The sequence below is a fragment of the Notamacropus eugenii genome, chromosome 5, assembly GCF_028372415.1.
Source record: "Notamacropus eugenii isolate mMacEug1 chromosome 5, mMacEug1.pri_v2, whole genome shotgun sequence".
NCBI lineage: Eukaryota > Metazoa > Chordata > Mammalia > Diprotodontia > Macropodidae > Notamacropus > Notamacropus eugenii.
This window is the reverse complement of record NC_092876.1, coordinates 88,578,797-88,590,393: the sequence shown is the minus strand read 5'-3', so window position 1 is coordinate 88,590,393 and position 11,597 is coordinate 88,578,797. Positions and strand designations below refer to the sequence as shown.

Here is an 11,597-nt window from a genome sequence, read left to right as displayed (position 1 = left end):
CCTTCCAATGCTATTACTCCTTACTCACATATTCCCATTAATTTGTCCCCTGCCTCTCCACATATATATGTATATGTACATACAGATATATATGTATACATACGCACAGATATACACATATGTATATATACATACAGATCTATGTATATATACATATATGTACACATATATATACATATATACATATACATATATATATCTTGCTTGGCTCTCCCCTTGCAATGTATCATGAAGAAACACATTCTATTGCTAATAAACTTCCTTTCATATGAGACATTCCTTGCATTTTTTCCATTTCCTTGTAAATATGAAATCTAGGTACCTCTCAGAAAACACTGTATTTCTGGCCAATAAATTATTAATAATAAAAAAAGTTGGTATCTTTAGGAGAAATGAGTTTTGATTTAAAGAAGGATTGGGAAGGAGCTTATCAGTAATGATGTTAGGATTTTAGTGGGCAAGTGGAATGGCTTTCTAGAGGTGCTCAATGAATTGGAATGGGTCTAGTAAGAGGTAATGTTATCTGAATAGGGATTAGGATGCATGATTAGGTAGTATGGACACCCTAGTTTGACTAGCTTTAAGGAACCAGCATAATAGGAAGTAAATGAAAGTGGTATTTTGGCATTGGTACAAGGAGACGGCTGACTGAATAGAATTAGACACTGGGAAAGCTTGGAGCATTGGATGAGAAGACATTATTTCCTATAATAGATATATAGATAGCAATGAGATGGATCTTAGAATAAATTAAATTCAACTCAGTAAATATTTATTAAGCATCAATTGTGTATAAGTCCTTATGCTCCTCACTGGGGAGAAAATGATTAAAAATATCATAGCCTCTCACCTCAAAGAGCTCATATTTAATTGAGGATAATACCAGAAATAATATGAGGCAAGGTATGTTGGAGGAAAGAAGCCTAGTAAAAATGTTGTAAGAAGTTCCAAAGAAGTGAAAAATATTTTCCAATGGGATCATCAGGAAGGCTTCCCTAAGGAAATAGCAACTCAGTTAAGCTCAAAAGAAAGGATTTCAACAGTCAGAGATAAGGATAGAGATCATTCGTTTATGTATACTGAATTTTGGTGGAGTGTAGAATGATGGAAGGGTAACAATATTGGAAAGGTAGGCTGAGCGCAAATCATGAAAGTGAACAGAAATTTTCCAAATCAGCTGAAGATGAACCCATTGTAGGGAGAAGACACAGAAGGCTACCAGAAGTAGAAGGAGAGATTTTCACCTCACTGAAATGAGGGATGTTTGCTATTCTTGATGGGGAAATGGGATTGAACCACCTGATTTATTTAAACTGTTTCACATTCTTGTTCTCACCTCTATCTTCCATATAGCTTTGGTCTTGCTAGACTCCAAGTGCCATAAACCCAAATTAGGAGGCCTTAGTGCTTCCACATATATCATCCACATGTAGTGATGCTGCTGGGGCAGGAGAAGAGAGTGAATATTTCCTGTGGAGCTCCTTCTATAGTTTACATCCTCACCACATACCTTCTGTGCCTCATTTTTCCCCAAGTAAAATGAGGTTTTGACTAAGTCATACTCTGTTCTCTCCTGCAGCCATGTCTACACCAGGGGATAATGGTGATGGGTCACCCCATGGAGACCAAGGAAGAAAAAAGCTGGAAGAGAAGCTGAGAGAATTGGGGCTGGATGCCCAGTATTGGGCACCTAAGCTGCAGGATTACCTGGGTATCACTTCTGCCCAAGCTTTACAACACCTGCAACGGAGGGAAATCCTGACCCTGAAGAAGCAGGCAAAACATCCTTGGGAGAAACGGGCATTGGAGAAACTACTTCAGCTGTCAGGTGACCAGGCTTCAGAGAAGATTCAAGAGAAACATTGGGGGACAGTGAAGGAGAGACAAGAGTGGGCACAGTCAGCTTTGAGGGAGCTGAGGGAGATGCAGGTAGCAGGGAAAAGCCGCCAGGAGGAGATTGTTAGGGAGAAAGAAGAGGAGCTGAGGCAGGCCATGGAGATCCCACCCAAGTACTGGCTACTCCCTGAGAAACCCCTTACAGAGGTCATAGAAAATATGAACAGACACCTGAGTCTCATGAAGATCACACTCTCTCATAAGGAGAATCTTCCTGACAGGGAGCTCCTCAAAAGGGTATCAGGTGGCCTTGCCCTGCAGGGCATTTTCCAAACCAACCACCCTGAGGATCTTTTGGAGAAGAGAGAAGAACTGCTGAGCCTCCCAGAGAACTTCTTCCTGCTCAGCCCAGCCCAGGGCACAAGGATGGAAATAATGGAGTTTTTATCTTCTCAGGAAGAGTCCATATTTACTGAAAGCATGGAGAAACTGGGTTTCAGTATGAGCTTCTTGGGTAAAGGTGGAGGTTGGGGATTTAGCCTGGAGGCTAGCACCAATGACACCAGATCTTCTGACTCTAGAGAGGTCCATAAGTCACACTCTGAACACACTTACAGCTGTACCACCAAGTTCTGCTATATCCCACTGGCCTCCTGCTGCTTTTCACAGGACCAGCTCCATCTGTCCAGGTCAGCTCTTCAAGAGTTAAAACAGCTGGAGCAACTTCTGAGTCACTCCAGTGGTGCAGAAACCCATCTAAAGCACAGATGTGAGGCATTTTTCCAGAGGTTTGGCTCTCATGTGAACCAGGGTCCATTGCACTTGGGAGAAGTGTTCTGGTGGAAAGCTGTAGCTGAGGGTTTCAGGTCAGAGGAGCTGCAAAATGTGAAGCAACAAGCCTCAGAGGCACTTGATGTGTACATTGGAAGTAGCTACAGTGGATTTGGGGTGACAGCTGCAGCCACAGTAAATGCATTGAAGTCTCAGTCCCAAATGACTTCTCACAATACAAACTCCACCGATTTTCTCTCAAGATTCAAAATGTCTGTATACCAAACAGGAGGCCCCTCAGAAGTGGATTCTCTCCTTCAGTGGAAAGCTGGTCTTGTGGCCAGTAACCATACCTGGTGTGTCATTGATAGAGGTTATCAGCTAGTGCCCATCTGGGACATAATTCTGTCTAACCACAGACAAGATTTTCAGGATCCTCTTCGAGTGACTCGTTGCCTCACAGACATTTACACAGCCCTGACTGGACGATGTGCAAGGATCCAGGATGGAGAGGAATTATTTAGTGTAGTGGAGGATGCCAGGTCTTTTGTAGAAGAAGTGAAATCCTGGGAAATCACTGAGCCTGAAGAGAAACTGATGAAACTCCTTGACTTCAAACAAAAACTGAGGGAGAAAACTAGGAACTCTAACATGTGGATTAATATCTGTCTCAAAGACCTGACTCTGCAGCAGTTCTTGGTGGACATTGCCAATTTTTGCAAGGACTTCCCAGTTCATGAAAGCAAATTCATTAAATCCCAGTTGCATAGCCTTTTGTATTCTCATGTCTATCAAGTGAAAGACTTCCCACAGAGTCACTCAATTCTGCAGTGGGTTTTCCACTCAGCAAAGGAGCAACAAGATATCCCTGTCACAGAGTTTTCTGACTTCATTCAGCTCTTAGAAAAGGCAAAAAATAATCTTCTTGAAATTAATTACAACTCAGATTCCTTAGGAAAAATGGAAGAAGCTCAAATAAAGGTTACTTATAAGATCAGTTCCTCTCTCAGCTCCTTTCTAAAGGCCCTGAAACAGGCAGAGGAGTCAGGTACACGCCTGCTGCTACTTTCCATTGCAGCTGGTGCAGGGTACAAGGAGGAAAACCAAACCTTCCACCATCTCCTTGGATATGAAGAAATAAATTTCCTGTTATGTGAAATGAAAAAAACCCATGAAAAATACCAGTATCTTAATAAGGAATGTGACTATAGGGCTCAAGCATTCCTATTGTTCACAGGGCTCACAGTAACTCCTGGACCTATGGCTGTGTCTGCAGAAGAAAAGATGCAAAGATTGAAGCTGATGCAATCTCATATGGGACAGTTGTGGTGCAAAGAAGTGCTTCATGTCCTCCTGAAACCAAGGGCCAGTCATGATTGGAAAACTCTGGAGAAAGACTTAAATTTCCTTATCAATGGAGAATATGAAGCTACAGTGAACTCTATACAGATGGACCAGGTGAAGAAAGAACTGAAAAGTGTTCCTCAGAAAAAGAGAAAGACCTCTGAAGCAGAACCAAATACCATCAGACACCAGGAAGTGATAAAAAGTTTCGACTTCCTAGAATTAGCTAAGAGGTTTGGTCTGCAACACTACTATCCAAGGAGAATGAGCAGAAAAGATTTTCATCTCATTTACAAGGCCTCTGTGCATGACAGTGAGCCTGAAACAGACAAACAATTGCCATTTTATTTCCTACAGAAGTTGTTGATGCTGGATTACCGGCTGAGATACTTGGTCTGTAAAGGTGGTAGAGAAACAATGGGCAGTGGGACACTGACTCTGAAAAATCTTGAGGTTGACACTTCAGATCCTTATAATGATTTGTCTGATGTTAGGAACACACCCTCTCTCCTCTTGTCAAAAGGCCCACCCCACATCCACCCAATGGACACCCAGATGATGATTTTTCACTGTGCTGATGATTTCATGAGACAATACATTTCAAACAAACTTTCCATTTGTCAATTTGCTCTCCCCCTTGTGGTGCCCAATCCCTGTACTTCCGTAATAGAATTCCCTCTGTGGTCTCTCAGCCAAATCAAGAGAAGCTGGAGACAGGTGGAGAAATCATCAGGAGAAGACACAGTCCTTAATTTTAATAACCAACTCATCTCCCAGGCTCCCATTCCCATTGTGTCCTTTATAAGAGTTGTGAGTTCTGCTTCTTTTTCCAAATCTCAGATCTTGAACACTCTGCTGAGTAAGCACAAACATGATGCTTTTTTCCACCGTCACTGCCGAGGCAGCAGCAAATCCTGCCTCTTAATGGGAGGGATGGTAGAGATCTCCTGGTTCTGTCCAGGGGGTAGAGATGAGGACAGATTTGAAAGGTGTGTGGCCTTCACCAATCTCCGTGGAGATGCCAAGGATCATGAGACACAGCTCAAATTTCTGCAGGAAATTGCTTCAGTCACAGTGGTCCTTGTGTCTGATTCTGATAGAAGTGAGAGGACTGTCCAAATGGTTCGGGACCTGTGGAAGTCAACAAAACCTTTGGTTTATTTGTTTGATGACAAAGATGAGAATGCATTCAATGATTCTGGCCAGAAAGTGAGGATTGGGATTAGGAATAGAAATGAGGCTGAATTAATGGATGAACTCACAAGTGTCATCAATCGCTTACTGAAGTCTTCAGGTCCTTTTCTCAGTCTGGAAGAATGTACTGAAGTTGCTCGGCACCATGGCTTTCGTGTAGATGTGGACAGGAAAGAGTGTCAGGAGGCTAAGGGAAAGGCACAGGCTTTGCTGGCCATCATGGAAGAGATGAAATTGTCTGAAATGAAGGAGAGATTACTGCCCCTTCAAGGAGAGCTTTGGCACCAATGGTGTAAGAAGGACAAGGAGCTTTGTCACCTGAGAGAGAAGGAGAACCGCAGCCTTGAACAGCACAAGAGTGAGATTGAGACAGAAAAGCAAATAATAAGACAAACATAGCTAAGGAGAGCATTTCCTCTCAATGACTTGATGAGATCTGTGCTTGAAATCCTCTAGTCTCACTCAGAGAAAGACAACAGCACTGAGTTGTACTTCCTACAGTGGCTGAGTACATTCATGGACAACCTGACCAGAGGTCACCTGGAAAAACTCCAGAAGAGATACAACCAATTGTGGTCCTTGGTGCTGGCAGAAAATCAAAAGGGATCCAAGAGTACCTCCTTGAAACGCCACCAAGTAGAACTAGAAGTTGTCTCCAAGGAGATCAGGGATCCTCATTTGGTACTGAACATCTCCTGAGGGAGGTTGGTCAGATCTATGAAGCTTTGGAAGAAGCTTCATCCCAAAGGGATACTGTGTTCTTCTCCCTTCCTCAGATTGCTGCTGATCTGATGGTTTCTGGCTACCCCCTTGAGCTGATGGATGGGGATGCTTCTTATGTACCTCTGAAGTGGGTGGCAGCTGTTTTTGACAGATTGATTGAGAAAATTGGAGACAAAAAAGTCTTTATGCTCTCTGTTCTTGGCCTTCAAAGCACAGGGAAATCTACTCTGCTGAATGCTATGTTTGGCCTACAGTTCAATGTCAGTGCAGGGCGATGCACACGAGGAGCTTACATGCAGTTGCTGAAAGTGGAGGAGACACTTTGGGAAGAGCTGGGTTTTGGCTTTGTCCTCGTGGTTGACACAGAAGGACTGAGGGCCCCAGAATTCACTGGTAAATCACAAAATCGGGACAATGAGTTAGCCACTTTTGTTATTGGGCTTGGAAACCTGACGTTGATCAATATATTTGGGGAGAATCCTTCAGAAATGCAAGATATCTTGCAAATTGCTGTCCAGGCCTTTCTGAGAATGAAACAAGTGAACATTTCCCCAAGCTGTCTCTTTGTGCATCAGAATGTGGGGGAAATCACTGCCAAAGATCAAAACATGGAAGGAAGAAGGTGACTGCAGGAGAAACTGGATGAAATGGCAGTCATAGCTGCAGAACAGGAACAGTACTGTGGTATTACCCGCTTCAGTGATGTCATTCGGTTTGATGTAAACAATTACGTCCATTACTTTGCTCATCTATGGGAAGGGGATCCTCCAATGGCCCCTCCTAATCCTAGTTATAGCCACAATATCCAGGAACTAAAAAGAGGAATTCTCTTGGCTGCTAAAGAAGAATCCAAAGGTAGCATCCCGAAGATGTCTGAGGTGAAGGTGCGGATCCATGATTTGTGGAAAGCCTTGGTGAATGAAAACTTCATCTTCAGCTTTAGGAATACCCGAGAGATCATGGCCATGATCAAGCTTGAGACAATGTATAACAACTGGACCTGGGATCTAAGAAGTTATGTGTTGGGTTTACAAAACCAACTGACCAATCAGATTCAGAATGGGAAAATTCAGGATCTCCCAAGAAGTTTTATTGAGGAGAACACTGGAAAAAAATATGATGCCATCAGGCAAGACCTTCAAAAGTATTTTGATGAAGACCAAGAGAATGAAATCCTGATCCAGTGGAAGGGAAACTTTGAGAACAAACTGAGAAATCTTAAAGAAGCACTTGTTTCAGAATGCATTAGAAAGTCATATGATTTCCTTAGTTCAAGGAAAAGTCAAGATAAATTGGATCAAAAGAAATCAGAATATGAAAAAGAGCTGTTGTTAAAAAGTAGAGATGTGGCTCTGTCTTTAATGGGTAAAGAATTAAGTGAGGAGGAGCTGAGAGACACATTCAGTCAACTTTGGACAAAGTGGGTCTGTGAAGTATCCTCAACTTCCCCTCCTGCTGAAGACCCTAATATTGATATTGATTTGGAGAATGTCTTTCTGGACCATTTTAAACAGGAGCACAATGTGGTAAGCAAACTTCGAGATCACTCCAGAAGAAAAAGGTTTTCCATTAATTATGACAAACATGTCATAATGAAGGCAAAATTCATAGTTTTCAGACTATCCATAGCAGAGTGTGATAAGAAGATCATAACACAAACTAACCAAAACATTATATCATTGATTACTGAAAATATTGAATCTAAATTGAGAATGGGAATGGATTATAATATTAGTTATTTCCATGAAATACTGCTATTAATAGACATGAACACTGATTCTGCATCTGAAGAGGCACGGTACACATTTACTAATGAATATAAAATAGATTTGTCCTTATATTTATGTCATAGCTCAGTAGCTAAATTTAAGGACATGCACTCTGCCTTCAAGACAGCACATGATCCTGTCACATATCTACAAAATAAGAGAGAGGATTTCTTTATGAGTTTTAAGATTTCCTGCCAAGGTGCAACCTCTATCACAGCATTTGCTGACTTCCTGTGGAGCAAGCTTACTTCTTCCCTACCGATAGCCATCTGGAAAAAGATAGCCCTTGACCTTGCTGGGGATATTAGGGCTAACTGTCCTGCCTTCAATGGAAACCGATCCAACCTGGAGAAACACATTCTCATCTCTTTGGCTAAGGAAGAAAACTTTGAGAATTATTGGGAATACATTCACACACCAAAACAGTTTTTTAAGAATTACATTGAGAAAGAGATTCAGGCATACTGTAGAAGAAGAGGAAAAGAGAAATTGAAGAATTTTTTAAGTAATAGTTTGGAATTTTTTAAAGAACTCATCCTCTCTGCTATTTGTAAATCAACTCTGGTGGCTAAGGATCAAAACAATTCTGCATCTGTATGGCTAGACACATTGTGTAATTGCCTTGGGCATCATCTGACCCTTCCAAGAGGAGACTTAAGAAGCATTGAACATCAGGAGATTACAGACATTGAATTCCTCAAGGAAGCCATGATTGAACACCTGGATCCCAGAATCCAAAAGGTAGGAGAGACCTGTGAAATTACATCTATAAAGAAAATTGTACCTGAGATTCAGGCCATGCTGTCTGATCAGCTCAGTGGCTGCTGGAAGCAGTGTCCCTTTTGCAAAGCAATTTGCACAAATACCGCCACAAATCATTGTGAAGACCACAGTGTCCCTTTTCATCGTTCTCAAGCTGTCACAGGTACAAACTGGCACAAGACTGATGAGTTTTCACTTGATTTCTGCACCAGTTATGTGGCAAGTGATCTTCTGTTTGTTCTTGATGATGGCAGGTGTTTCCCATATAAGACTTATCGTCAAGCAGGTGGTGAATATGCCACATGTAGCATCACTCCAGATACATCTACCCAACCATACTGGAAATGGTTTGTATGTTGCTTCAGATCACAATTAGAACAGCATTACAATTTCAGGTTCAGTGGCAGAGGTCAGATACCTGATGTATAGTCCAGAATCACTAAGCAAGATGTGATGAATAACCTGAATAAATAATAATTGTCAGTGACACCAAGGACCTGAATGCAGAGAATTTTGAGAACTTTTTCTCTCAGAAACGATTTTTCAAAATATGAATGAAGGTGGCATAGCGCTACCAGATATATATGATAATATAGTAATCCTTAAAACTCTACATTACTGGTTAAAAAAATAAAATGAGATTTAGAGAGACAATGGAGTGCCAGAAACTTTCATCTTAATCTAACAGTTTTCAAAAACAAGAATACGAATTATTTGTGGAAGAACCTCTGTTTGCAAGAATTGTTGGAAAAATTCAAAAGGATTTTTCACAAAAATTAGATTTAGAGTATCAACTAACAGCACATAACAGTGTAAGTAATAATGGATTCGTAACCTCAGTGACAAAAGGTCATAATACTAGAAAATTAGAAAAACAACAGAAAGCGTACCTTTCTCATCCTTGAGCAGCGGTACAATACTGAAATAAACAAGCAAGGTAGACAGTTATAAAACACAGATTATATGAAATTGGAAAGATTTTACACAAGAGAAATTAGCATAACATATAAGAAGAGGGGGGGTCAAATGCAAAAAATTTTCAATTATTTCTGACAAGAATCTAATACTCAGGCAACTAACAAATACATAACCAAAAAAAGGCCATTTTCCAGTGGTTAAGTGCTGAACGTATATAAATAAACAATGCTCAAAAGAAAAATTTTTAACTCTTAAACATTGTAAGAAAAAATTCTCAAAACCACTACTTAGAGTAATCAGAAATCAAACAACCCATGGGTTTTACATCATATCCAGTCACCTGACAAAGATGACATAAGATAGGAATAATCAAAATTAAATTGAGGAAAGGGATGGTATTGTGGAAAGGAAGATATAGTAAAATAACCAGATTAAAATGTAATTTAGAAATATTTAACAAAATGAATAAAAATACAATAATACACAGATAATATTAAGAAGTAGTTTTCTAAGTCAATATACACCTACACAGATAAACATTGATGGTGCATTGGTCTGCCTTTCTTTTTTGAGTCTGAGACATAGCACTAAAGCTTCATGTTTACAAAATCATTCTGAAAAGCAATTTTAAATTTTGCAAATGAAGTGACTAAAATGGCCGTACCACTTAATCCAGTGATTCTGTTGGGAGGCATAAATCCTGAGGAAGTCAGAAAGAAAAAAGAAAGGTTTCTTGCACACAAAAATAAATATAACATCACTTTATGGAAGCAAGGAATTGGAAACAATGTAGAGTCTATCAATAGGGGAATGGCTGAACAAATTGTGGTGCATGAATATAATGATGTATTATTGTGAAATATCATCAATTAATGATCAATCACTTATTTTTAGTTACATTCTTTAATTACACATATAATTTAGTTCTTATAAATCATAGTAGATTAAGAAGTATATATGAAATTCTCTGTTGGCTGACAGGACATCACCTCCACTTAGTTCACCTGTTAACCAAAATTCTCACTTCTGTTAAAAGGCTTTGTCCAGTTAAATTTCTTTTATCTATTAAGAGCCTTGTTGTGGATTATAGCTATAGATACTCCATGACTCCATAAATCATGTGAGGATGGGGAAACCACTGGTTATTGCTGACAAATTGCTGTCAAAGCTCCCCATCCTTATTAATATTCCCTATTCTTATCAAGGATGATTACAAGAGATTGACCTCCATGATTACAATGGAATCTCCCAAAATACTCCAACCAATCAGAAGGTGTAGGCCCCTGCCATAATCAATACCATGTACCTCAATTTGTGATTAATGTTTCTCATTTATTATGTTCCCCATTCTGATGTTTTTCATTTATGTCTTTACAAGTGCTCTGTAAACTCAGTTGAGGGTCCTTGTACCAACTGAGGTGTTCTTGGACCCATTTTATTGGTAAATTGCTAGCTATGACTAATAAACTGATTGTGCTTGAAATTTTTTCTCTTCAGTTTTCTGTATTCATAGATTTAAATCAATACTATAGTGCTGTAAAAATGATAATCATATTGAATACAGAGAATTATGGAAACAGTTGTATGAATTGGTGTAATATGAAGTTGAATGTTTAAAACTAATATAAATGTATATATGTATGTAAAATGACAATGTAAATGGAAAAAAACTATCAAAAAACAATAAAAAAAATCAAAAAACAATAAAAAAACAATCATAAAACAATCAAGAGGAATTTTGCAAAATTGCAAGGCTCCAAATAAAAGATATGATGTACCCCTACCTAATTCTTAAGAGAGGTGGGTGAGGGTTCACAAGTATATAATTTCAGATATTTTCAATGTATTCATTGGTTATTTTGAATTTTTCTCTCCTTTTTCATTAAAAAATTATTTTTATTAAAAAATTTGTTACAAGAGATGATTCTTTGAGAGATGAGAGGAGGCATATGCAAGGCAGAAATCTAGGTGATTTTGAAAAAAATCTACAAAAATCCTATATTTAAAAATAAACTAAATACTAGTCAGAGCAACTCTTACATTTTACTTCAAATGAAGCAAATTGACAGTGATTATAAAAGATTGGAAAAGTTGATGCTAGAGGTATTGTGGAATGAATAAAACTAATACACTGTGGGTAGAGTTTGAATTGGTCTAATCATTCTGGAAAACAATTTGAATTATGATGAGAAATGAACCAACAATTCTCGCCATATCCTATGACCTAGAGTTCTTATCACTATGCATATACCATAAGAAGGGCAAAGATATGAAAATACA

At 39.2% G+C, this 11,597-nt stretch overlaps 1 pseudogene; it reads left to right on the top strand.

The window, feature by feature from the left end:
* Positions 1-1,581: 1,581 nt before the first annotated feature.
* On the top strand, positions 1,582-11,271 carry LOC140504792 (interferon-induced very large GTPase 1-like; annotated as a pseudogene).
* Positions 11,272-11,597: the final 326 nt, after the last annotated feature.